The sequence below is a fragment of the Pinus tabuliformis genome, chromosome Q (assembly GCF_031772625.1).
Source record: "Pinus tabuliformis cultivar Carrire ecotype Pingquan chromosome Q, CPIR1, whole genome shotgun sequence".
In the NCBI taxonomy this organism is placed as follows: domain Eukaryota; kingdom Viridiplantae; phylum Streptophyta; class Pinopsida; order Pinales; family Pinaceae; genus Pinus; species Pinus tabuliformis.
Window position 1 is genome coordinate 1,015,496,298 of NC_142296.1, and position 27,881 is coordinate 1,015,524,178.

Here is a 27,881-nt window from a genome sequence, read left to right on the forward strand (position 1 = left end):
ATGGATGTGGGTCGTCGGATGGGAAAGCCCAGATCCGACGGTCGACGGGTTGATAAGGTGCCAGGACAATACGGTAGCGGGCGAGGAATATTTAATTGTTTTTCTGGAAATGTGCGCCCAGGCGGACCTTTGGACTTTGGCGGGTTTTATGGGTTTTTTCAATGTATTTTGTGTGAAAATGCGCATTGCACCAAAACTTTGGATAAAGCGGAGCAATGGGTTTTTTGGTGTGTTTTGCATATAGCGCAGGTTAGGGGTAATAGTGGTTTTTTACAAGGTTTCTTTGCAAATAGAGTGGGTAAATGATTTCAAAGGTTTGTAAAGGGGAAAGGGGTGTAGCTTAGGTTATTAGACTGACCAGGCGTCAATTTAATCCCTGCTTTTGGGCATATGGATATAATTGCCAGCGGGAGGGAATATTTATACATTGCTTGGGGTTTATACACCATAGTGTTTATAATAGTAGGGGAAAAGGGGAACATAGGGGATTTAGATAATAAGAAGTTAGGAGTTAATATGAGTGGAAAAGGTGGATGAAGGGGGAAAGACACTAAGTTTCTATATGGAATCAACTTAGTTCAGGAAGTAGATCAAAATGAAAAGAATTTTACACAAGAAATGTGGCTTTTAAAGAGATAAGAATCAACAAAAGAGTTTGACTTTCTTTCATGAACATAGGTAGTATTGGGATGTTAGCAATGAATGTGATGGGGGATAATCTGGAAGTTAGACAGGCTTCATTGTACTGTTGCAAAACTGCTGAGTAAGAGACCTGCACTGGCACCATGTTTTTCCTTTGCTTGAGCCAGTGACAAAGGAACTATGCTTCTGCAACCCCTATCTACCTACCCATCTACTGCCTAGCATTTTTTGTTACTCCAAGGAGGGTGCACTTAGACTTGCAAACCCTCATGTGCCTTTTCTTTTCCTTTGGCTTTTTCCTTTTGATTTTTCTATCTAAGGCTAGCCTTATTGCTTCCAAGGCCCCAGATTAAACAGTTGGGAACCTTCATTCTCTACCTAACTACTTTATCTGCCAAGATTGAACTGTTTGGACAGATTTCTTTCTCTAATCTACAACAGAAAATTGAAACATGGCATGATCCAGATTAGGCTGTTGGACCATCCATCCAAATTCAGTTAACATCAAGCTATGTACACATGTTGCATTCTCTTGGAAATATGGGATCTTTGCATCACCAAAGCAGAGCATATTTGGAACTTTCTTTGCCAATCATGAAATATGAAGCCTATTGGTATAGGTATCTAATAGTGGCTCCACATGGGGATGATTTTTCTTCTTGAAAGACCAAGAACAGCAGGTCAGAATGCCTTGGCCCTTGACTTCCTCTATCAAAATTTGAAGACTCTCTCTTTGTACTTCAAAACTGGAGGCTATCACCTCCGTGGAACTTCTGGAATATAAAGCCCTTTTCTACTTATTTACAGCAACTTCTTAAACTAAACTATTTGTATGCTGAAAGAAAATATATACACCTGATTATGTACAGAAGGGGAGATCCTGCTATGTACATGGAAAGTAGTCAAAATAGTGCTTCAACATCCGGCCATTCACAGGGCCTTCATCTAAGTCAGTTTCATCCAGATTTTTTAGGAAGTAAGTGTTGTTTCCTTGCACTGCTTGGATAACAAATGGTCCTCTCCAAAGAGAATCAAATTTTCCATGTTTTCCTTTATCTTCCCTTCTTGAATCCCACTTGAGGACTTTGTCACCCATGTTGAAATCTTCAGCCTTAGTCCTTCTATCAAAAGCTTTCTTTAACTTCTCTTGTAGGCCTTGAACTCTGTTAAACACCTGATCTCTAGTTTGCTGCAAACATATTATTTGATTGATCCTTCTTTGCATGTCATTGGGCTCAGCTTGACTTTCTTGAAGTAGTTTCATAACAGGAACCCCTAGTGATGAAGGAAATTTGGCTTCTAATCCATAGACTAACTCATATGGGCTGACCCCAATGGATCTCTTGGTTGTTAGTCTATCTGCCCATAAGGCATTCACAAGCTTCTTATGCCAATTCTTCTTATTTTCTTCCAACACCTTCTTTATGATGTTTACAAGGCTTTTATTTGATGATTCAGCTAGGCCATTTTCTTGAGGGTAGTATGCAGTGGAATGGCCCAAAGTAATATGAAATTTGTGGCAGAAGTTCACCATATTCTTGGATCTGAAAGCAGCAGCATTGTCTGTTATTATCTTGTTGGGGCAACCAAATCTAGACAATATGTTATTCTCCAAAAACTGGATGATAGTTGAATCATTGGCCTGTCTACATGGGATGGCCTCAATCCATTTGGTGAAGTAGTTTGTGGCTGTGAGGATCCATCTATGTTGGCCTGAAGTTGAGGGATGAATTTCCCCAATGAAATCCAAGCCCCATTGTTGAAAAGGTCTCTCTGTTGCAATAGGCCTCAAAGGAAGTGGCAGTAACTTTCTCTTTCCCTCAAACATTTGACACTTATGACATGAAGTGGTAAATTTTTTAACATCAGTGAACAAAGTGGGCCAATAGTAACCAGCCCTCAGTATCTTATCCACAGTGGACTTCCAGTACAAATGTCCACCACAATCACCTGCATGAAATTCTTTCATGACATTGTTAGTCTCATTCTCGATTAAGCAGTTTAACAATATACCCTCATGGTTTTTCCAAAGCAAATTGCCATCCATGACACAAAATTTTGAAGCTTTCATTTTTAGAAATCTAGATTTGGTTCTGGACAATCCTGGGGGAGCACACAGGTTTTGCAATGTATAACAGATATCAGAATACCACTGGGATTGTTCAAAGGCTGCATTGATCTTTGGAGTCGTCAGCTCCGGTTCACTGTCCAATTGTTTAATATCCAAGGCTTGAAAATTTTGTTTCAGACATTAATTTAGCCAAACCTTGCCCTTTTATCAGTTTTGTAGGTCTTATCTCAATATCAAATTCTAAAATGTTGGCAATCCATTTTCCTCTTCTGCCTTCTAAGTTTTCTTGAGTGAGTATGTCTTTCACAATGGGACTTGGTACATAAGCTATAACATGGGAGTACAGGATGTAGATCCTGAAGTCTTTGATGGCTTTGACCAAAGCATAAGCTTGTTTTTCCATGATCTGATATTTCAGAGGTGCACCTCTAAGAGCTCTACTAAAGAAAGCAATAGGTTTCTCATTTCCTTGGTAATCTTTCTGCAATAAAACAACAGCAATGGTATGCTGGGAGGCAAAAGGGAAAATGATAAACTCTTTGTCAAATTGGGGATTTGTTAAGATTGGAGTTTGGGTAAGGGCCAATTTGATGCCTTCAAAAGCTTGATTTGCTTCTACTGTCCACTTTACTTTTGAATCCTTTTTTAGCATGTTGTTTAGTAATCTGATTAATTCTGCTAAGTTTGGTATAAACCTCCTTAGAAAGTTGATCTTTCCCAAGAAGGCTTACAATTCTTTGATGTTTCTTGGATGGGGCATTTGCAAGATAGCCTGTATTCTGTCTGGGTCAATTCTAATGCCATCCTTAGAGATGATGTGGCCTAACAGCTTACCTTCTTCCAAACCAAATAGAGACTTCTTAGGATTTAAGGAAATTCCATATTTTCTACATGTTATGAATATCTGTCTCAAGTGTTTCAGATGTTCTTGGTCAGATTTTGAGAAAGGTGTGAGGTCATCTAAGTAAATGACAAGAAAGTCATGGATCTCTTTAGCAAAAGCAATGTCCATTGCTCTTTGAAATGTAGCTCCTGCATTTTTCAATCCAAAAGGCATTTTAACATATTTGAAAGTTCCCCATGGGGTTGTGAATGTTGTTTTATCTTGATCATCAGGGTGGACTAGGATCTGATTGAAGCCCGAGAATCCATCAAGTAATGATATTCTTGAAGCCCCCACCACTCTCTGGAGAATGTGATCCATTTTAGGTAAGGGATAATTGTCTTTGAGCGATACTTGGTTTAAATTCCTTAGGTCAACGCAAAGCCTAATCTCCCCGGTTTTCTTTCTTGTGGGCACCAAATTTGAAATCCAGTCTGAGAACCTGATTGGGGCTATGATACCAGCTTTATACATTTTTTGTACCTCTTCTTCAATTGAAGGGAGAAGCATAGGATTGATCCTTCTCAATTTTTGCTTGAATGGCTTTTGATTAGGCTTGAGAGGGATGGGGTGTTGGATAACAGAGGTGTCATAGGATTTCAAATCCTCATAACTCCATGCAAACACATCTTGGAACTCTTTAAAGAGGTCAATGTATTTAGGCTTCTGGTCAGGAGGTAAAGATGCAGACAATTTTATTATTTTGGGTTTTTCATGAGTCCCAATGTTGCATTCTTCAATGGCAGCATTGAGGGGCTACATTTTCGGTTTTCTAGGGACATCATTTGAATCAAAAATGTCCTCCAATGGAGTTAGGCCTGTTGGCAGAAAGTTATCCTTTAGCTCTATGATTTCTGCCTCTATACCAGCTATTTCATCCAAATGCAGTTGTTCAAGTTCTTGTATTTGTTGCTTGTCAAAGCTTTTTGAATAAAGCATTTGATTTGCTGTTTTGGGTGATATAGCTATTTGGTCTTGTTCACTCAATGGTTGCATGTCTTTCACAGAATCCACATCAATGTTCAAACCTGAAAATTTGTGCTGCAAGGTTAAGAAATTATTTATCTGTGTGTCATCTTCAAATACTTGCCAATCTTTAACATTGTTTGGGACAGAAGGTCTGTGTTTTATCTCAGCTGTAAAACAATGGTTAGGTTCAAAAGGCAATTTGCATGTACTAGAAAATGTGGCTAAACTGTGTGCATGAAGATTGTGGGCTCTAGCTATTTTGGTTATCTGAAATTCAGTGAAGGTTTTAAGCATTTCAATAGCAGCAGACCTATATGACCTTAGTCTTTTGTCATTGGTGACAAAATTGCCTTTCACTTGTTGGATAATAAGGTCTGAATCTCCCATGATTGAAAGTTTTGTTGCCTCTAATGTTTTTACCAGTTTGAGGCCCAGCAAAAGAGCCTCATATTCTGCCATATTGTTGGTACATCTGAAATTAAGCCTGTAGGCCCAACCTTGTGCATGATTGCTTTGTTTGTTATGAATCCACACTCCAGCTCTTGCCCCTAATTTGTTGACTGATCCATCAAACTCAAGGAACCATAAGATCTCCTGTTTTAAGGGATTTTCAACATTCTTTCTATAATTCGGGATTATAAGTTGGGGTTCTTGTTTTTCATCTGGTTTATCTTTTAGGAGTGACTCATCAATTGGTTTCTCAATTTTGATCTCTTGGGGACTCGGTTGCTTACTCTCATGCATATTTTGTTCAAGTTTGACCGATTTATCATCACTCTCAGGATTTGTATCATCATTGAACAGAATAAAGGAATCCATATCTGAATGAACTGCATAAATGGGGAAATTTTGAGGCTTTTCTTCACTGCTCACCATATATTTCATAAGTGACTCTCTATATAGCCTCTTGGGCTGACCAAAGACTGAGATGGTGGCATATGACATGTCTAACTACAGGGAACCTTGGAGTTTATCCCCCCACGATCTTGATAACAACATTCCATATTTGGGTGGGATATCAGCAACTACAACATCCATTAAGATTGTTTTGTTTGGATACTGGACAAGGGATACGCATAGATCTTTTATCAAACCTAAACACTTAACTTGGCTGGAGTCAAATGAAAATAGGTCCTTATAAGGTCTTGTAATGTCTAGGTTAAGTCTCTCCATCACTGATTTAGGCATAAGGTTATGAGAGGCACCTAAATCAAACATTGCATTGTGTAATATTTTATCATGAACATGCAAGCTGACATAAAAAGGTAAGACCCCTATAACTGCTGTCTTTCCATCAACCTCTGGACCGAAAAGTAGTTCTGGGGTATCATCCAACACATTGACATCATCTTTGTTATGGGTAAGTTGAAGAGACCTTTTGATTTGTTGTTTGTAAATGTCATGCTTGGCTAGCTCTGAAAGAGGAATGGCTATCTTCAATTTGCCAATTTCAGCTTCTAAGTCAAAGGGTTTTTCAGATTGGACCTTGGTATTGTGGTTGACAACCCTTTCTTTGTTGTTCAAATTTTCTTCTTGGTTTTCACTCTGATCTTGAGGCTTGTCCTTTTTACTCATCTTTTGGGGAGTAATGCTTGGATTAGGCTGCAAGGGTGATGTAGCCATTGATTGTTGATTTGGGGAAGATGCTTCAGTTATTTCTTCAACTGTTACTTCATTTGTAATTGAATCAGGTTTGTCAATTTGCCCTGTGACAATGGTTTTCTTAGGCAGTGGAGTGTCCTTTGTTTTCTTAGGCTGTGTCACATTTATAGTTCTGCTCCTTAGCTTGTATTGCTTATGAACTTCATAAACAGCTGTGTCATAGCCTTGTTTAAAGTCGAATGACTCACCTAACTTGGTTTGGAACTGCTTAATGTCATCATGCTTATGATCTTCTTGACTTAGAAAAACTTGTTGATCATCATTCAGACCCATTAGGTTAATGTGGGTGTCATCTATTTGTTCATTAGAAGTGGATGCTTCTGTATAATTTTCTTGGAACAGAGGTCTAATCTCTGGTTCAGAATTTGCTTTACCTACATTAGGATTTTGGTTTCTTCTGAAATTGGGATTCCTAATAGGATTATTTTGTGGTGGTTCCCATGATGACTTCCTCTCAACTGATTCTACTCTGTCACCTAATCTTTGCATACCAGTGATTATTGCATCCAGTTTTTGATCCCAGCCTGAAGGCTCTTCTTTAAAGGTTGTCTTTCTCTCAGTTCTTGTCCTATTTCTCTTGGCTATCAGGTTGGCTTCTACACTCACTGCTATATCTTGCATTTCGGCTAAAGTTCGAGGAGCTCTTTCCCTTAATTGGTATGCCATATCCGAATCAAATCCATCAGGAAAGGTATATAGGGCTAAATCAGGTGGGGGTCTGAGATTTTGGGGAATAGCATTGTAGACATTGTTAAAACGAGCACAATAGTCCAAGACAATTTCTTGGGGACCTCTTTTGATAGTATTGTATTCAGATAATATATGAAGTGGGTCCTTTTTCTTCTCCCATCTGTTGATAAATGTTTGATAGAGGGCTTCAGGGTCAGCTATTGAATTTGGTGTAAGTGACCTAAACCATGTTCTTACATCCCCTGTTAAGCTTTGCACAAAAAATTTCATTCTAACCCCATCATCATCTATTTCGTAGTTTTCAAAGTAGTCCTGCATTTTCTTAGTATGTTGAAGGGCTGGATAAGAGCCAGTACCATCAAAGTATGAGATTTTGCTTTGGTACTCTTGAGGCATAGGAGCTCGATTAGCAGGTAACTGCAGTGGGGCATATCTATTAGCCATGTTTGGTTGGACAATAGGGATAACAGGGATAAATGGGACAAGTGGAGGAAATGAGATGAAAGGGGTGTGTGTAGTTGATGGAGTGGTTGAAAGGATACCTTGTGAAGTGGATGAAGAGCTAGGAGATTGTGGGCCAGTTGTATGAGGATGTAGAGAAGCCTTAGCAGGGGTTAGAATGTCGGTTTGGAGACCTGCTTCAGAACTCGAATCTGATAAAGTCGCTTCTGATTTGTGTCTCTTAAGGATTCTTGCAATCAAGTTTGGATTTTGAAACTCAGGTGCTGGATCAGGATCTGGGTTTGATCTTGTGTAACGAGTTTTCTTCTTAGGAGCCAGCTTCTATAACTTTCTTTGTGAGAATTTCTAAGGAGGTAGTGATGTTTTGACAAGGACTGGTCAGTTATAGCACAACTATATGAAACCTAATGCTGAATAAAGATTGACTGAGGCAACTTTTATATACTCTTGCAAATGCAAAGCAGAGGCAGTTTCTAAGGCTATCTGGCTATCACTCAGGCTTTATCTACAGCATTAAGAATCAGATAGGAGGTTGCAAATTTCATCCAGGTCCCCAGTGGAGTCGCCATTTATGTTAACACCCAGGTTGTTCCCTTTGACTCTTGAGGGAATACGGCCGGGGTAACCACTAACCAAGCTTTGGATCACAGGTTCTAGCCAACCTGTAATCAGAGAGGGCTCTCTCTTTAATTGTTTAACTTTGTTCTTGAGAATCTTAGGCTAGATATGAGGTGAAGGTTTGGTTTAAGAATTTTGGTTGAATGATGTCTTTCAGTATCTAAGGTGATATCTTCAGACAGTTTTAGACCATTGGGCAATGGAGTCTGTCGTTGCAGGTTGTTTGAAGTGTTTGAGTGTGATTATTGAAGCAACAGGGCCATTTAGATATTTCATGAAACAAACTTGAAATTGTAATGATGAAGTATGCTTAACCAGTGGAAGGCAATTAAGAAATTTCCACTAAATTAGTGATGTGAGAAAGAGATGTATTGACCAGGAGCAGGTTTGAATTCCTGAAAGATAATCACTGTGAAAGGTATAGTTTGGAAGTGCAACAATTAAGAATTACACTCTTATAACTATAACTGAGGAAAACATACATAATAGCTTAGATTGAGCTCAGGGTATTCTATGAATAAATCCTGAAGCTATTCTTTTTCTTTGCCATTAAACTTGTGAAACAGAACATGAATGGATTATGAAGGTAATAACAAACAGGTTAAAGAAACTTATTGTTCCATGAAATATGCAGGAATCCTGTAGCATTCAACAAGCACACCAAAACGAATCAGACAACACAGAACTTTGGAAATTCCATCAGTTTTGTTGTATTAACACTCTGAACATTTACATCATAGTATCTCCTGAAGAGAAAATCAACAACCCCTGCAAGCTTATGTGAGGGGGAATATATACAATTGGTTATACAAAAATATCTGAACCGCTGAGTCACTTGATAAATAAATGTGCTCACCAACTTTACAAAATAGCAGATAAGGAAGTTATTACTGCTCTAAATACAAAATGAATACTCTTTAATTCTGTCAGAAGTCTTTTCGACCTTTGGAGGCCACTGAGTCGGTTGAGCGTTCTGCATTAATGCTGAATGATGTGTCTTTATGGCTTTGTCATGCTGTAGCTTTCTCGGCCCTGTCATTTGTAGCTGTCAGTATTGCTTTAGTGGCCGAATTGGTTTGCTGAGCTGGCTCAGTCCACTCTTCTCCAGACATACTGAATACATCAAATTTTCCTGCACATGATGACTTATATTTTTTGATGAAAAAACTTGATGAAAGCCTCTTGTTTAGAGTAACAATTGTATCATTTTGGTCCACCATTCCTGTGTAGGCAGTTGATGTCTCAAAATTGCATCTAAGGTTTCATCTGCCTCTGTATATTTGTAGAAGTTTGGAGGCACTTCAAACAAATGTTTGATCTCATTCATAATAAAGAATAAGTTCTCTACTCTGTCATAGAGACTTTGCCCTGATGCTGGCCCTGTTTCCTCTGAGGTACTTGATCCTCCAGTGATCTGATTGGTGGCAAAAGTATTCACCCTTTTGGCATAATTTTCATGTGAAAGTAGCATCCCTGCGCTGTTCAGCAAGCCAGGAAGGCCTCTGCTCTGTAATGATGCAAACTTATCCATGAATTTGTTTACTTCTGTTTGCATGTCCTAGCTTCTTCTATCCAATGTTTGTACCAGGCTTCTCAATGTGAGGACCCTCTTTATCAGCAGGATGGTTTTAGTTCTATTGGGGATCCCAATTGCTGCCAGCTGAGGACCTGTGCGGTTATTGAGCACGTTGATCATTCTGTTGGCTATCTCAGCCATATTGCCTAGAGATGCTCTTGCTCTTTGGACTTCCATGTGTGCTTTGCCTATGAGCTCCATTTTCTCATGAATAGTCTCTATATACTGCCACTGATCTGTTATTGATTGGCCAATGTTGGCCCATAAAACTGTCTTAACCTCAGCTACAACCTTGTCAAGGGTGAGCTCTTTCTCCAGCTCCTTTATCTTCTCCTTGAGAGCCTTCACTTCTCTGCCCTTTTCAGCTACATTTTGCTTAGACTTGTCATATTTTTCATTCAGCTTAGCTAAATTCTCCTTGGCTTCATTTAGCTCTGCCATTTGGGCTTCTAGGATTTTAATTTCATTCATCAACTTCTGCATATCAAGGCTTGGAGCCTGCTCTGATGTTGGTTCTGGTGTTAATGTTGATGGAGCTGTCTCAACTGTCTGCTCTGTAGGAGGAGTGACAATTTGAGGGGCTTCCTCAAGGTTGATTACTTGTGGAGGGAGCTGAGATGTTTGGCCTCCTTCTTTCTGCTGTAGGGCTGCCTGCAATGCAACCTCTGTCTCTATTAATTTTTCTTCAGTCTGCACCAACTGTTTGTGCAGTGTTACCAGCAATGTTGCTGTATCCTGGTCCTTCCTCTGTTGAGCAACCTCTTCTGTTTGGGGGTGAAAGGTTTCTGGGATCTTTATCATATTCCTTAGAGCTACAATGTCTGCATCTCTTTCTTTTAGCAGTGCCTGCACAGCTTTGGGGTCCTTTGGGTCATGCCCGATCTCTATAATTATTTCCTCCAGAGACCTGATCATGTTGTCTTTAGCCTGGGACGATGCCTTTTCTAACTCCAATTGTGCAGTGGTATTATTCAAAGAATTCTGCAATCTATAATTTGTCAATGTATTATCTGCTAGGGTAGCATACACCATCTCACCCGTTTGTTTATGCAATTCAATTTGATCGATTGGATGGATTTCCTTGGACAAGATTTCCAAGTTCGTTCTTATATAATCAGCTGCAGACTGTGGCTGCAGCGCTGTGGGCTTGAAATGGCTCATTATCATTTTTCCCTCTTGCACATCATATGCAGACATCAACCTCTACTGGTTTGTAGGAGCCATTTTCAACAAGTGGTTGTATAGCTGTAACCTCAATGGCTCATTTTTGGTCTTGATGTCTATGAATTGTTTCTTTATGCTAGACTCACCCTTTCTTTGTTGCCCTGAGGAGCTGACCTCTCCTCCAAGTGTTCTTTGCTGCTCTTGCTGTAATGAGCTAGCTGATACCTCTGTGCTGGGGGGACCCATCTGTGTTTGACCAAAAGGCATCTCCTCCTCTGAGAAAGGATTGAGCCTTTGTCTCTTTTCCCCTTGCTGTGATGTTGCGGTGCTAAGGGGAGTATGTTCCTCTCTGTCTCTCTTCTTACCCCTCTCTTCATTTATAGGGGTTTGGAGCACCGAAGTCTCCACTGTAACATTCTGCACTGAGGCCTCCTTTTCTTGTGTTTGCTCATCATTAGGACCAGGAGCCTCTGCCATTTCTTCCTACTGTTCAGGATGATTTTCAGGCTGTTGATCTTGGGCTGATTGCTGCTCTTCAGGGGCCTCTTGTTGTTCTGTTTCCTTGCCTTTATCCTTGGCTGAAGTTTCTGCTGTAATTGGGGCTTGGGCTGCCTTTTGTGGAGCTGTAGATGATGAGGCAGATGCTCCCACTTGAGTGCCTAGAAGAGAAAATACCTGTGAACAAAGCTCTAAGTCAGCCAACTTTTGGAGATTTCTTATTCCTCTTTGAGCTAGTTCTTCTTGTGTAGTAGCTTCTTATAAGGTGCCTTCCCTCCATTCTAGTTGATTTGCATATTTTTCTAGGTGAGGCAACCTTACGTGACCATAACTAGCCAGCCTATATCTGATCCTTCTCAAGCTTATGAAAGGAGTGGGGTCTTATGGTTTCCAAAGGAAACTGGTCTGTAAGCCAAGGCTTTCTTGCATTCTATCCGCCTCTTGCCAACCTTCCTCCCTTTTATTGTAAATGAAGTGACCTAATTGATTTCTAACTTTAAGCTGTGCTTTCTTACCCCTGCTTGAAAAATGGAGTACATCAGCATTCCCAAATTGCCTGAAGTATTCGAGGGCAAACAATCTCATGGGCACATATCTGGGCAATATGTATGGGGGCAACTCACACCCATATATTCTGATAACTGTGTGGTTTTGGTAAAAATACCAATCCCCAATGTTGTATGCCTTGGACAACTGAAGAATCCTCTGCATCTCATCAGTCAGTCTTGGAGGAGGTGAGCTCATAAGCAGAGACATGGCTGGGTGGATGAAGAGGTCTATAAACTCACAATAAGTGTATGGGGAATAAGATTTGCAGTGGAAAGCAGAGGACCAATAGACCACTGACCTTGGATTGCCTTGTGCATCCACTCTTTTCACAGGAAAAGGAAATTTCTCATGCTGATAGTATAGGATTAAATGGTAGACATAGGAGGTGTATCTAAACACCCTTTCTCTTGCCAAGTCTATCAATTGCTCATGTATTTTATTGGAGATGTAGGTGGCATAGTCATAACAGATTGGGGGCTTACCATGGGAAAACATGGCCATCATCACCAGCACAGTTTCATCAACAAATTCGATTGAATTATAGCCCAGTATGGGACTAATCATATCTGCAAGGTCTCTGCCCAATTGATTCAGGTATACATGAGAAATGGGAGGGTACTTCATAGTCTCAGAGGTTGAATCAATGAACAATTGATTTATCTTAGTGATTTGAGCATCTGTCAGTTTAGCTCCTTGTTTTATCAGATCCAATAGTGACAAAGGGACTAATTTCTTATCAGTCTTGAATTTCAGCATCTCTCTGATGGCTTCAGAGGTGACATAAAAAACAACTGAGCCTGAACGGTCAAGCACAGCCCTCTGAGTGGGGTCATAGCAGTCAGCACAGCGGTGGATTAGGTCAGGGAACTGGTTGACCTGAGGGAGCTTGAAGATGGGGAGGAAAGAGTCCCAAATGCCCAATATATCCATTCCACTATCATGCTTGAGTTTCAATTCATTTAGCAAGTGAATGTGATACTTACTATGCATTAGCATTTCCTCTGATATTTGGTAATCTTGATCTGCTAATGGTTTCCAATCCAATTCTCTCTGAGGGGCATTCAATGGAGCAACATTCAAGGCAACTGGTGCTACTGGTGTATCCATGTTTTATAAGTGAATTTGGTTTGAATTTCGACTATTTCTGGAAGAAATACCGTCCTGCGTGGTGGGTTAGGTAATTTGCTGAATTACAGCCCGTTTCAGAGCAACAGGGGTGTAATTGGGCACAATTGGCTGGTTTAAAAAATGATTTAACTTAGTTTCAAGGTGTAGCAGGCTTATTTCTCAGGTGAAAATGGTCAATTTCCTGGTTTTTAATCAATGCAGGACGTAACAGAGTGCGCAGTCAGAGAATTGGTAAATACCTGGTGTTATAACGATGGAGGAGCTTGGTTGCAGTCAAATGCTGAGCGGCAGCAGCTCTGGAATGGTCTTGATAGGTTGGCGGTAGCAAAGGACGTGAAAATGCATGCAAGAGGCAGAGAAGAAAAACATATGAAAATGCACAAAAACGGCAAAATTCGGCCAAATATGGACTTTTGGGCGTTGGCGCGAAAATTTGGATGATGTCAGCATGACGTCATCAGGTGGGGTCATGGTCGGGTGACGTCAGCATGATGTCATCAGGTGACGTGGCGGCCTGTGAGTGGTCCACGGGGATTGCATAGGTGGCGTGACAGCTTGGAGCAATGGCGGGCGGGGGTGCTGATGCGGCGGTGAAGTGGCATGACGTTGGCCTGACCAGTCAGCGGTAAACTGGACACGGTAAGCGGTATGATATCACACCGCTCTTCATACGGAAGCGGGATTGTCAGAAGGCGGCCCGATAAGATTTGGGGGCGACGCGTGGCAGAGGCCTGACGTCACCCTCTGACAAATTTCGGGAGGTAACGTCCGGTCTTCGGGGCCCGTCCGATATGGATGTGGGCCGTCGGATGGGAAAGCCCAGATCCGACGGTCGACGGGTTGATAAGGTGCCAGGACAATACGGCAGCGGGCGAGGAATATTTAATTGTTTTTCTGGAAATGCGCGCCCAGGCGGACCTTTGGACTTTGGCGGGTTTTATGGGTTTTTTCAATGTATTTTCTGTGAAAATGCGCATCGCACCAAAACTTTGGATAAAGCGGAACAATGGGTTTTTTGGTGTGTTTTGCAAATAGCGCAGGTTAGGGGTAATAGTGGGTTTTTACAAGGTTTCTTTGCAAATAGAGTGGGTAAATGATTTCAAAGGTTTGTAAAGGGGAAAGGGGTGTAGCTTAGGTTATTAGACTGACCAGGGGTCAATTTAATCCCTGCTTTTGGGCATATGGCTATAATTGCCAGGGGGAGGGAATATTTATACATTGCTTGGGGTTTATACACCATAGTGTTTATAATAGTAGGGGAAAAGGGGAACATAGGGGATTTAGATAATAAGAAGTTAGGAGTTAATATGAGTGGAAAAGGTGGATGAAGGGGGAAAGACACTAAGTTTCTATATGGAATCAACTTAGTTTAGGAAGTAGATCAAAATGAAAAGAATTTTACACAAGAAATGTGGCTTTTAAAGAGATAAGAATCAACAAAAGAGTTTGACTTTCTTTCATGTACATAGGTAGTATTGGGATGTTAGCAATGAATGTGATGGGGGATAATCTGGAAGTTAGAAAGGCTTCATTGTACTGTTGCAAAACTGTTGAGTAAGAGACCTGCACTGGCACCATGTTTTTCCTTTGCTTGAGTCAGTGACAAAGGAACTATGCTTCTGCAACCCCTATCTACCTACCCATCTACTGCCTAGCATTTTTCGTTACTCCAAGGAGGGTGCACTTAGACTTGCAAACCCTCATGTGCCTTTTCTTTTCCTTTGGCTTTTTTCTTTTGATTTTTCTATCTAAGGCTAGCCTTGTTGCTTCTGAGGCCCCAGATTAAACAGTTGGGAACCTTAATTCTCTACCTAACTACTTTATCTGCCAAGATTGATCTGTTTGGACAGATTTCTTTCTCTAATCTACAACAGAAAATTGAAACATGGCATGATCCAGATTAGGCTGTTGGACCATCCATCCAAATTCAGTTAACATCAAGCTATGTACACATGTTGCATTTTCTTGGAAATATGGGATCTTTGCATCACCAAAGCAGAGCATATTTGGAACTTTCTTTGCCAATCATGAAATATGAAACCTATTGGTATAGGTATCTAATAGGACCTAGGGGCAAGCTTCCTGAAGTGTTGGCATGATTCTTAGGGGGCTTGTAGTTGATGTGGAAGGTTTGTATGGTGTGTTTCCATCGGTTTGAATTCCTTAGCATGACTTAGGAGGTCAAATCATATCATAGTGGCCTCAGAGGGTGTTATAAAGTAGTATCAAAGCATGGTTAACCCCTTGGACTAGATGGGTTGGGTGTTGTCCATGCATTCACATTGTTTGCATGTGTTTTCATCCTTGTGGTTTATGTGATTGCTACATTTGCATAGTGTTGATGATGGTTGTAGTGATGTCACCATGTGAAGGTTGATGGTGTTGTTGTGGGATGTGTCGTAATGAGTGTATGGTTGTATATGCATTTTTTATGCATGTCGGGGTCTATAATTTGTTATGCATGAATTTTCATGGTTATGGTTATGCTTGTATGGTAGGTCAGACATGCATTGTGAGGTCATTGTATGCAATTAGGTCATCATGTTGTTACTGATATGTTATGATGCTAATGAACTAGTTGAGATAGAGAAGGAGATGGAGATCATCAAAGTGAAGTTGCAACATTAGACCTCGAAGCAAGAGCACGTTGTCAGACAGGTTTATATATTGGGCATGCAGGTATGTAGGTTCAGGATTGTTATATACATTATGGTTATGTGTATGGCTTTCATTCTTTCGATGTTATGGTTACATATATGATGAATGCTAGTTGATTAGTATAGTCATATGCACATGTGTCAAATAATCATGAATGGTAGTAACATGTGGTTGTACGCATTGTTGTTGTTGTTTCATGTTAGCTAACTTGATGATTATGTTATATGTCATTGATGAATATGTTATATGTTAACTTGTAGTTAGCTCAATGATTATGTTATATGTTGTTGATGAGCATGTTATAGGTTAACTTATTGTTGTTATATGATAGTTAGCTTGAGGATTAGGTTATTTGTTGTTGATGAGCATGATGTATAACTTATTGTTGTTAAATTCTAGTAACCTGATGATTAGGGTTATTACATTAAGATCTTGATGTTATTATGTTTTGTGCTAGTTTGGATTGACCCATGCAGATGATCATGGTTATGACATTTAGGTATGAGCTAATATGTTGTGATATTATTTCATACTAATCTAGATTGATCGTACATATGTGATTGTTATGTATGAGAATTTTTTTTTTATGATATTATGATGAGAACATGTTAGTTAGTTACTGTTATGGATATCATGATCTTATTTATGTTTGATTTGATACGTTGTGAAGTTATATCGTGATAACTAGAATGATTGTGCAGACAAGATAGCCTCCCCTAAGATACATTAAGGTATGAACTTTCTTATGCCATCTACTTCATGCTTGACTATTTGATTATGATATATATTTGGTATGTAAGTGTTTGGTGTCTATTATGTCATCCAATTGATTTATTCAACATGGTATGTTTGCAAGTTGGTTGGATGTTCGCTCAATTGCATAATATGAGTATGTATTCAAATGATCTTGTTTTAAGATGATTGTACTAACACATATGTGTTGAGACAGTTGATATGTACTTGAGTATAGTAGGTGATAGTGGTAGCGTTATGTCTAATGGATATGAGTTGACTATGTATTATGAAATGATTTTTAGTCTTGGTAAAGGTTGATTTCAAACTGATCGATATGATTGTCTTGATATTTGGAACATGTAGTTGACATGTGTAAACATTTGCATGAAACATGCTTGGTATTATCATGACAAGGTAACAAATGATGTGTTTATATAACTAACAGTTGGGTCATGTGATAGTGCATAGTAAGCCTCAATTATAGCAACTTAAATGGTAAAAGAAAAAGGAATTGGGCAAGAATTCCTTTGGCTATGTTTGGAAACCTTAATTCCAATTGAGTGAGTGCTTCGCATTTAGGAAGTCTTCTTAACCCTAATTTGTCTGACATTATGTGGATATGTCCTAGACTCATGAACATGTACTTGACAGGTATATTACCTAGTCTCTAGTTACAGGTGCATCGATCAAGAGAAATGGAATCTCTTGAGAGATCACGTGGATGCGTTCAGTTGCAAGAAACGTGATTGGAACAACAATGTAAGATAAATGGTATATTGTTATATTTAATTATGCATTGATCGTTATGTGTTTATGGTAGTAGGATGTAGGGGATTGCATGGAAAGAGACTGCCATAAAATCTTGTAGAAGGCTTGGGTTAAGACTTCTCTTAGAATCACTGTAAACTATGGGGATTGATTCATGGTGTGTATCGTCAGTCTCGTGCTTTTGGTCTTTGCGATTTCATTGTGCTTGAATTCATCTTTGATATGATTGGTGCAAGGGATTTCCACTTTGTTTGTGGTGTTGTGTTGTTATTGGCTTTCATGGTATTCTTATTGTTTGTTTCTTGTCTTACCTTTTATGCTTTGAGTCTTAGGAATTGGTTTGAGAAGAGGAAAGTTAATGGAGTAAGGGGAGAGTTTTACAGTACCCACTAAGTGATGTAAGACATAGATGAAGCTCAGTGTATGAGTAAGTGCAATGGAAGGTAAGGCTATGACAATTGGTTAGATTGGTTTGGTCCATTGTTGTAAATAGATAATTGAGGTATAGTCATGAGAAAGTGTTGTAGCGGCTACAACCACACTCCAAAATATTACCTTAGCTTCTTTTTGGAGCCTCCCTACCAGCCTTTCGCAGCATCATGTCTTTCTTCGTCAAGTGCACAAACTTCAGTGTTTTTCTTACACAAAGACAGCTTGTTGATCAAAGCTTGACACATTCCCCTCACAGGTTGTTCATCTGGACTTGGTCTAGCTGCAGGCTGAGCCACTCCCCCAAGAAATTGCACAATTCTAGAGGGAAAACAACCTTCCCTCCAGAAATTGTGTAATTATGTCTGGCAGCCTGTTGGGTCCCAGAATTGCACAATCTTGCCAGTCAGGCTCCACCTAGAAAACTGTCCAATCCTTCCCAGCAACGCTGCTCAACCTAGAAATTGTGCAATCCTGGGCAGTAGTCAGCTACTTTGCCCAGAAATTATGAAAATCTCCTGGGAAACCAACCTAGCTTCAATCGAGAAATGCACATTTTCTCCCAGCAGTTGAGCAATCTCATGCATGAGCAGTTGGGTTGATCAGTTCCACCCAGGACTAAGGAAACTTGAATTTCATGCATGGCTTTCTTTTTCCTAGAATAGCAAAAGGAAACATGCAAAAATCATCCCTTGATTCAAGGAGCTATTTTTAGCAGCTGGAGGTTACATGCAAAGCTTTTTTTAGAAACTTTCCTCCAAGTGTCGCTTTTTCCTAGATTTGTGGCATGCATGTCATGAGCTCAAACTTATTTATTTGGCACATTAGATCTCAGAGCTCTGACATCCCACAATACATCCAGGACTCTTCGACACATCTGGCTCAGCTCTTCACGGGTAAGTGATCTCAACTTATCTTTTTCAACATTTCTGTCTCTTTTTGTGTTTTCTCTTATGTGATTGTTGTTTGCTTGATTTATTTGATTGCTTTCTATTGTTTACATGCATACTAGCGTGTACTAGCACTATTTTAGTTTCTTTTTGCTATCTCAATGTTGTCGCATGCATGAAACTGTTTTGCACGAATGGTCACCGATTCAACGACTCACTTCACCTAGATGAATGTTGATCTGTTTTCTAAATCTTTCATTAAATGTTTGCATGCACGATCATCACTTGTGCTTTCACTCAGTATTGCCATGAATTCACTTTCATATTTTCTTTCAGTTGCCCATCGGTGAGTCTGGCCAGCCTTGGCCTACACCCTGCCTCACCGAGACAACATTGCGCAATCCGGGGAAGGAAAGCTCTGTCTTGCTCTCTAGAAATGTGTATTTCTACCCAGCCACTATTCTCCAGGACTATTTTCCGCATTTCTGAGGGACAGTGACTGATGGCCCAGAAAATTGCGCAATGCAGTCCTTGAGCCTGCAGTCATTGCGAGCTGGAATTGCGCATTGTGTAATCCCAATAGTCAGCAGTCAGCCTCCCCACATTGCCCATACTACCTTTTGTGTAGTTATAGAGGCCAATCACCCAGCCTCCTCAAGGAAACTACACAATCTTTGCTTATATTCCCCAGGTATGTGTTATGTCATTCCCTGAATTTGCTTTGGTTTTTGCTGATAGAATTCTTGCCATGCATGTCCCTTGTCTCTACATCTTTCAGGTGTTCATGCGCATCTCAGCAGTATAGGATCAATGGCCTCCATGAAAGCAGGATCAAAGGACACCGACGGAAGCACAACTAGAGGAGAAATTGAATAGATCTTCACATGTCTACCAATCTATGAAGATACCAAGTTGTTTCTAGACAAGGACATCAAGCTCAAATGGAAAGAGGTAAATGAAGCATTTGCAGGAACTTTTAGGGAAGACCTCAAAAAACTCCAGGTGTATGTGAAGATTCAAAATTTTGGCTTGTACCAAATTGCATGCAGATACCTTGCATTCCCATGCACGAACATGATACACTGGATTGTCTCACACACTGATCCTGAGACAATGACTTTGAGCAGTGTTAGTGGGATGAAGATCGAAACCTTCTGGGCATAGGATTATGATGAGATGTATCAGATGTCAGAGCCTGTGACTATCACAAAGACTCCTTTCAGCTTACCCAGTATCAGTGCTAACTCCAGAGACATTCTAAAGAACTGGGTAAAGGAGTCGGCTAGATTCAAGATGACACGCAACCATATCTACAAGACGAAGATACTGCAAAAGGCGTATTAATACTTGGTCATATTTGCATGTCAAATATATGGCCAAGAAAGCATGAAAACCTTCCCACATAGTTGGGTGGTCGCATTGGACCAACTGGCCAGAGAGAGAAAACCATGTAACTAGCTCGACATGTCGGCTCATCAACTGAAGGAACAAGTAATGAAGGCTCGATAGTCACTTGGAGGTATGCCAATAGAGTTATACATGTCTACCTACATCTTAGATGCAATCTGTGCCCGACAGGAGTTTTTGATCTTGGAATGGGCATGGTCATCGACGGAGACTGTTGTGAACACATATTGTAAGTTGTTGTACAAATATAGCTTCAGAGGAGTTATCACACGGCCTTCTGATCATTTTTTCACCCCAGTTTACAATATGATATTTGAACAGGATCCACCCTACATGTCAAGGGCAGCAGTGGAGGAACTAATAGAAATTTTTTATTGGTATGCCTCATAGTTCGACACCTTCATACGAATGTTCAACGTGGAGAAGTCTCCACATGTTCTACAGAAGTTTTCCTTGGACATACTCATCATACAGGAAGTAGCATATCACATCTCAGCATGATTGACATCTAGACTGCAACGGAAGAAGAAGGCACCTAGGCCCGCTCTACCATTGTGGATTGGGTTATATGAGATCTAGAGTTTCAAGCAAGTGGATGTTGAAGCAGAATAGATGAAGAAGTATCCATTCGACCTCCGAAGTTACAATCCGTATGACCCACATTGTATTATGAAAGATCACTACACAAGAGTACAGTTCAACTAGATCCACGAGGCATTTCATTGGGCCAAGGAGGACCCATGGAGATATTGCTACAGTTTCTCTAGACCCAATGAATAGCTCGGTTTTTTTGTAGAGAGGTTAGCTAAGCAACATGAAGCTACATCCTAGAACGCACCAGCACCAAAAACAGTAGCAGCAGAGGCAAGCATGCGAGTGCGCGACAAGGGAAAGAGGATGATTTTCAATCGCATGGAGGAAGAGCAAAGCTACAAGTTCCGAGCAGATCCACTAGTAGAGAAAGAAGCTATGGCTATAGTGGTCAAGATAAAACAATGTGACAAGCGAATCGCACAAAGGCAAAGGGAGAAGAGAAGAATGGAGGAAACAAAGAAGGAGTTGCATGATCTGTAGGAGTAACTTCAGAAGGCATGAGAGTTTCACAAACAAGAGAGGGAAGCGCATCAACAACATGTACAGTAGGGGGCACAACATGTGAAAACAGATGAAACATCGCCCGTACTGGTAGTAGATTCATCAGAACAGTTGGCATCAAGCAAACATGGTGAACCATCACAGGAGCAGGACTTCACTCGTGAGTTAGAGCAAGCACTTCAATAGTTGGATATAGATATGAAGCAATGAGAATTGTAACATGGCATCAACTTTATGCCTCACCACCAAGAGGTCTACTTACTTGCTTCACCACATTGAGATGATGACAAAGTCTCAAGTGACCAAGGAGGCACTACAATCCTGTTGACAGAGCTGGACCTGCCAACATGTCAAGGTGATCTCTCTCGTAAGTAGTTCCAATTAGACCTCAGACTGTTTGGTGTAGGTGTCCCAGCATTGGGTCATAAGGTAATGCCTTAACTGCGATGTTGCATAGAGGCAAGTCAGAAAACTCTATCAGTAGCAAGAGTGTGATTGCTACAGTGAGTCAAGGAAGGTGTATGAGAGGTTGTAACACATAGGGGGTGAGATGAGGGTGAAGGTGAGTTCCATGTTGAAAGGGATCAATCCTAACTCGGCTAGGAACACACAAGACAAAAGGACATACATAGCTTCCGGAGGAGTAGTCCACTCGAATGTGGCAGTCAAATCATACAATGTAAGTTAACACATACAACACTCATGGATCAGTCCAAATGAGTGCAATAGTTGTTACATCAAGGTTCATGTGAAAGGCCTCTCTGATGTCTGGCAAAGTAGTCGACATGGATGGATAACATTAAAAGGCATATAAAACACATTTGCAACAAGATTCATATAATTACATACGAATCAGTTCATACACAAATATGTAAGTTAAACAACATATATCATTAAGGCAACCGAAGCAGTCTAACTACAATAAAAACATATGCATGAAAATTTGTTGGCTCTTATTATATCAAGAAGTATAAGTTCCAATCATACAATACATCCATGTAAACCTGCTAGCCCCATAAGTGGAACATTACAACCATATCTGCCTACTCCTCCAAAGAGATGAACTAGCTCCATTCATTGAAGAAGCCAAGGCACGTTACAATACCTTCGAGGCTCTTTCCAAGATAGTCTTATCAGAAGCTTGGTTGACCAAAAGTCTATACAATGAGTTATGAGGGACTATTTATAGCAAAGGGTGTGGTGACCCTTGACATCCCCCTTTGTGACCATTCAACCACCCTCATGACTCTGCAGCTACTATATGACTGTTACATCCTTTGTGACCATTCAACTACCCCCATAACTCTTCACCCACTCTATGACTGTTACATCCACTATTGAGACTCTACTTACACTTGACATGACTCAACATTACAATGCACATGTACCGATGTGAAAAATGGCTTGAACAAGCCAAACTAGACATCATTCGGACTTAGACAACCATAAAAGTCAAACTGCTCGACATCCTCATGCTCATCAACAGTGACATATTGATGCCATGATTGGTAGTCCTTGATAGTGTCTATGTGTTTTGCTGTGACATCTTTCTAAAACCTTAACCTTGCCTCCATAGCATCTAGGTACTCTACTCGGGCTCCCCCATCCAACTCGTCTGAGAGCATGTACATCATTGTCTTCAATGTGGATGGATAAGAAACGTACTTGCGCATGATGTCTACACTAATAGGAAAGTTTGGGCTGATGGCGGTGCGCATAAACTCGTCGAAGTATAAGTAAAGCTCCTGGCTAACCTACTTATTTGTCTTCACCCGGGTGAGAGTCCCAAGTGATGGGATTATGTGGGTGTGAACTATAAAATCCATGCTTTTGAATACTCGTGCATGAGAAGCCTATATACTAGTGATGAGTTGTAGTAGGTCTTCATAGTTCCATATTTGACTCTGGATACGTGCTTCTAGATTGAACACATTGTCCTTCATAATATTTGGAAAGTGAAGCAGGGATCCGTTGTACTTCATCGTCCATGCTTGCATGTTATCAACAATAACATGTATGTTCTTCAAGATGCGTGATCTTCTTGCACATCGCTACTGCCATCCATGGAGATGGACGACTGCTTGGTGCACGGTACCAAACTTGGAGTACAATGCTCGCATAACTATATCCAAGGACAATACTTCATCTAGTATTTCCTTCTTTAGTTCAACTTTAGCGGACATTGTCACCAAGTCTCCTCCTTTCTTGGCCACATGTAGTTCCTTTACCATTCACTCATTCTCAGCTATCAGGAAACTAACACTTGAGCTAGTGGCTTCGACATACACTCTAGTTGCATTAGCCAAAGTAGTTGGATGCTTGTGCACATCAGTCACAATCACTTATTCATCAACTTGTGTAGGGGATGTTTGGTCCTGCAGAGTCGGTGCTCTCTGAGACTACACAACTCTATGATGAGATTTTTCAAAGGAGATGTTGTGTATCTCTGCTTTCGATTGACCACCAAGGATCTCAATGCCTCCTTGGTCATTCGAGACTTTCTCATCATCAAGATGCAATGAGGTGGGTGAGTGGACCTCTTTGTGGTGAGGCATGGGGTTGGTGTCCTATTCCAACTCCTGCTACTCCATGTCTTCATCGAATTGTTCAAGGTCTTGTTCTATGTCGTGAGCAAAGTATTTCCCCTGTGATGGTTCACCTTGTTCACCTCATGCCAGTTGTTCATATGAATCAATTACTTATACAGGCGTTGCTTCATTTTTCTGCATGTGATGCACCCCTACTAAATCTTTTGTTGTTGTGCTTCCTTCTCCTATTGGCGCAATGCTTTTTCTTTTTGGAGTTGCTCCCTCAGCTCATGCAAATCCTTCTCTGCTTCTTCCATTATATTCTTATCCCTCTACCTTAGTGCGATTCACTTGCGTGCTGCTACCTCTTTGCCTGAATAGCCATAGCTACTTGTTATACAAGTGGATGTGCTCAAAACTTGAATCTCTTCTCCTCCTCCATGCGGTCAACAAGCTTCCTGTTCCCTTTGTCATGCACATATATGCTTGACTTTGTTACCTCTACTGTTGCTGCTACCATTAGTTCTCTCCGTGATGTTGCTTCATGATTCTTTGCTAACCACCCTACGGTGAAGCCGACCTATTCATTGGGTGTGGAGGAATTGTAGTAGTACCTCCATGAGTCCTCCTCTGCCCAATGACATGCCCCATAGGTCCAATTAAACTGAACGCTCACGCAGTGATCCTTCATAAACAATGTAAACTTTGAAACAGGAACTATAAAATCAAAACGGGAACTCTGGCCAAAAAACCCCGAAAAAACATCAAAAACAGTGCTAAAAACGAAAAGTGTTGATGCTGGAATAACACCTTTTTTTTCAAAGCTAAATTTTCAACATGTTTTAAAAATGACGGTGAAAAGAAATTTTTGGTGCAAAAATTGTCCAAAAGACGCCCTCAAAACGAAGTGTTGATGTTCGAATAACATTTTTTTTTTTTTTTCTCAATGGTAAATTTTGTGCAAAAAACACCCTCAAAACGAAAAGTGTTGATGTTGGGATAACAATTTCTTTTTCAAGGGTGAAATTTCAACATTTCGAAATAATAGCATAAAATATTTTATCATGACCCCAAAAAACATTAAAATTTCAAAAAATAAAAATAAAAGTTAAAATTAAAATTAAAATTAAAATTAAAATTAAAATCGAAATTAAAATTAAAACAATGAAAAAACACAAATAAAAAAATAAAAAAAATAACAAAACATAAATAAAAATATATACTAAAAACAAAACATAAAATAAAAAACACAAAACAAAAAAAATCAAACATCAAAAATAAAATCAATCATAAAAATGTAAAATGTAAAAAAAAAAAAAAAAAAAACAAAACAAAATTAACCTATAAAAAATAAGAATTAAAAAACTAGAAAAAAATTACGAATTATAAACAAATAAATAGTAAAAGAAGCATATCTAAAAAAAATTGGGGAAAAAAACAAATATGTAAACCATAAAAAAATTTGGGAAAAGAAGAAAAAACACATTTAAAAAACTATAAAATTAAGTAGGCAACAATAGAAAAATTAAAAAGAACATTAACAAAAAAACTAAAAAAAAATTAAAATTAAAAACAAACTAGATTTAAAAAAAAAATAAATGGAAAATTAACCAAAAATAAAAAACAAAAATTAGTGAAATTAAGATTAAAATGATGATTACTTAAAAAATAAATGTAAAAATACATATATATGAGACAAAATATAAATAAAAAATATTAAAAAAAATTGTTTAATCATAAAAGAATTTGGAAAAAAAAAATAATAATAAAAAAAAAATTATATATATAAATTTAAGTAAGTAAAAATATAAAGATTAAAAAAATCATTAACAAAAACTAGCAAAAAAAAAAAAACAAACTAGATTAAACAAAAATAGAAAATTAACAAAAAAATAAAATTAAAAACTAGTAAAATTAACATTAAAAAAACAAAAATAAATTTAAATTATAAAAAAAAACTAAAAAAACGTAAAAAACTAGTGAAATTAATATTAAAAAAAAACAAAAAATGTAAAAAAAACAAATCTCACAAACCATAAAGAATTTGGAAAAAAGAAACAATATATATATATATATATATATATATATATAAGTAGAAATAGAGAAATTAAAAAAAACATTAGAAAAAACTAGGAAAAAAATAAAAAAATAAAAATAAAAACAAATTAGTTTAAAAAAAAAAAATAGAAAATTAACGAAAAAAAAACTAGTAAAATTAATATTAAAAAAACAAAAATAAATTTAAATTAAAAGAATAAACCCAAAAAAATGGTTATTTTTTATTTAAAAAAACAAAAATGCAATTATCTTTTTTTAAATATACCTATTTTATTTAAAAATAAATAAATAATTTTTTTTTTAAACAATCTTGTCTTTTATTAAAAAAAATACAAATTTAAAAATTCAAATTATTATTTCGAAATATAAATCATAAAAAAAAATTAATTTTCTTAAAACAAATTTTAATTTTTTAGTTTAAAATTTAAAAAATTATTAATTTTTTTTTTAAATTAATATATCAAAAAAAAATTATAATTACGTTTATAAAAAAAAATTATTAAACATTTATTATTTTTTTTTATTAAAATTATTTTTTTAAAACATATTAAATTTTTTTTACCCATATATTATTGTTTTTATTTAAAAAATAATAAAAAGAAATTAAAGGCCCACGGCCGCGCCACCACCGGGCGGCGGGAGGGCCGTGGGTCGATTCCGGGAATCGACCCAAGGCCCTCCCGTCGCCCAGTGGTGGCGCAGCCGGGGGCCCAGGGCCTGCACACTGCTAGTCTGGCCATCCGTTGTGGGCTCTGAATACTGGTGCCACATATGCAAGGAAACAATTCGCAATGTAATTGGAGAAGAGGTCTGTTGCCCTAGATGCAATGAAGGGTTTGTTGAAGAAATCGAAGGTGGACGGACTCAAGAAGCTCAGTCCCGGTCTGGTGGCTCTGATTCGACCCCAAGGGAAAGGATCTTTACCGAATTAATGTGGGAAGCTGCTCGGGAGCCTCAGGGCCGGAGGCCTGCGATGTTTGTGGTTGAAAGGTCACCGATTCTTCACTTTCTGCAACCCCTGGGCGCTACAGTGGCCAGGAATCGAGTATCGGGAGGTACTGAAAGAGTTCTTTTAATGAACCCCTTTGCTGTCCAGCATGAAGAGGATGAGGAAGGGAGCCTTTTTGTGCCCATGCCTGAGGCCTCCGGTGACTATTTCATGGGATCGGGGCTTGACTGGCTGATCCAACGCCTGGCAGAGAACGACGCGAATCATTACGGCACACCGCCGGCTTCGAGATCTGCCGTTGAGGCCATGCCTGCTGTCAAAATTTCTGAGGAGCACCTCAGCTCTGACTTGTCGCAATGTGCTGTTTGTTTGGAGGAGTTTGAACTGAGAAGCGAGGCACGTGAGATGCCATGTAAGCACATGTTCCATTCTGATTGCATTCAGCCGTGGTTGAAGCTGCACAGCTCGTGCCCCGTGTGCCGGTACCAGATGCCGGTCGATGACGAGGATGATGACGCGGAGAAACGGCAAGCGGAGGAGGCCAATTCGTCAGAGGAGAACAGAAGGGACGGGCCTGACAGACAGGCGAACACGTCAGATTCGGAGGGCGAACAGGATGGCCTGGCAGTGAGAGGAGAAGAGAATTTTCTCTGGCAATTCCCTGGCCACTTATCAGGTCCCTGTTTTTGTCGAGACGTGAAAGGGATGGGCAGAACGGGCAAGAAGGGGCTCCTGTTAGTGAGCCGTCTTTGGATTAGATATTTCGAGGCCTCACTGTAAATAGTTTTCATCGTAGAAATCTTAGATCTAGTTTTGTGGACTGAACTTCTGCCCTGCTTATATTTCGTATGGGCTTATTACATCTTTGATATTCAAATTCCATGTAATTGTTAATTTTTTTTTTTTTAAGAATTATTCGCAGTGTTTCCGACAATGTTATTGACTTTTTGAAAATATAATATGTAGTTTTAATAATATGAATTTTTAAATTAAAAAATAATAATAATAAAAATTGTTTAAAATTTTTTTTTTTTTTAATAAAAGACAAGATTGTTTAAAAGAAAAAATTATTTATTTATTTTTAAATAAAATAGGTATATTTAATAAAAGATAATTGCATTTTTGTTTTTTAAAATAAAAAATAACCATTTTTTTGGATTTTTTTTTTATAATTTAAATTTATTTTTGTGTTTTTAATATTAATTTTACTAGTTTTTTTTTTTTTTTTCGTTAATTTTCTATTTTTTTTTTAAACTAGTTTGTTTTTATTTTTTATTTTTTTATTTTTTTCCTAGTTTTTTTTTATTTTTTTTTAATTTCTCTCTTTATATATATATATATATATATATATATATATATATATATATATATATATATTTTAATTTTGTTTCTTTTTTCCATATTCTTTATGGTTTATGAGATTTTTTTTTTTTACATTTTTTGTTTTTTTTT

General features: G+C 38.7%; 1 pseudogene; it reads left to right on the top strand.

The window, feature by feature from the left end:
* Positions 1–27,187, top strand: LOC149222944 (E3 ubiquitin-protein ligase RING1-like; annotated as a pseudogene).
* The last annotated feature ends 694 nt before the right edge of the window (positions 27,188–27,881 follow it).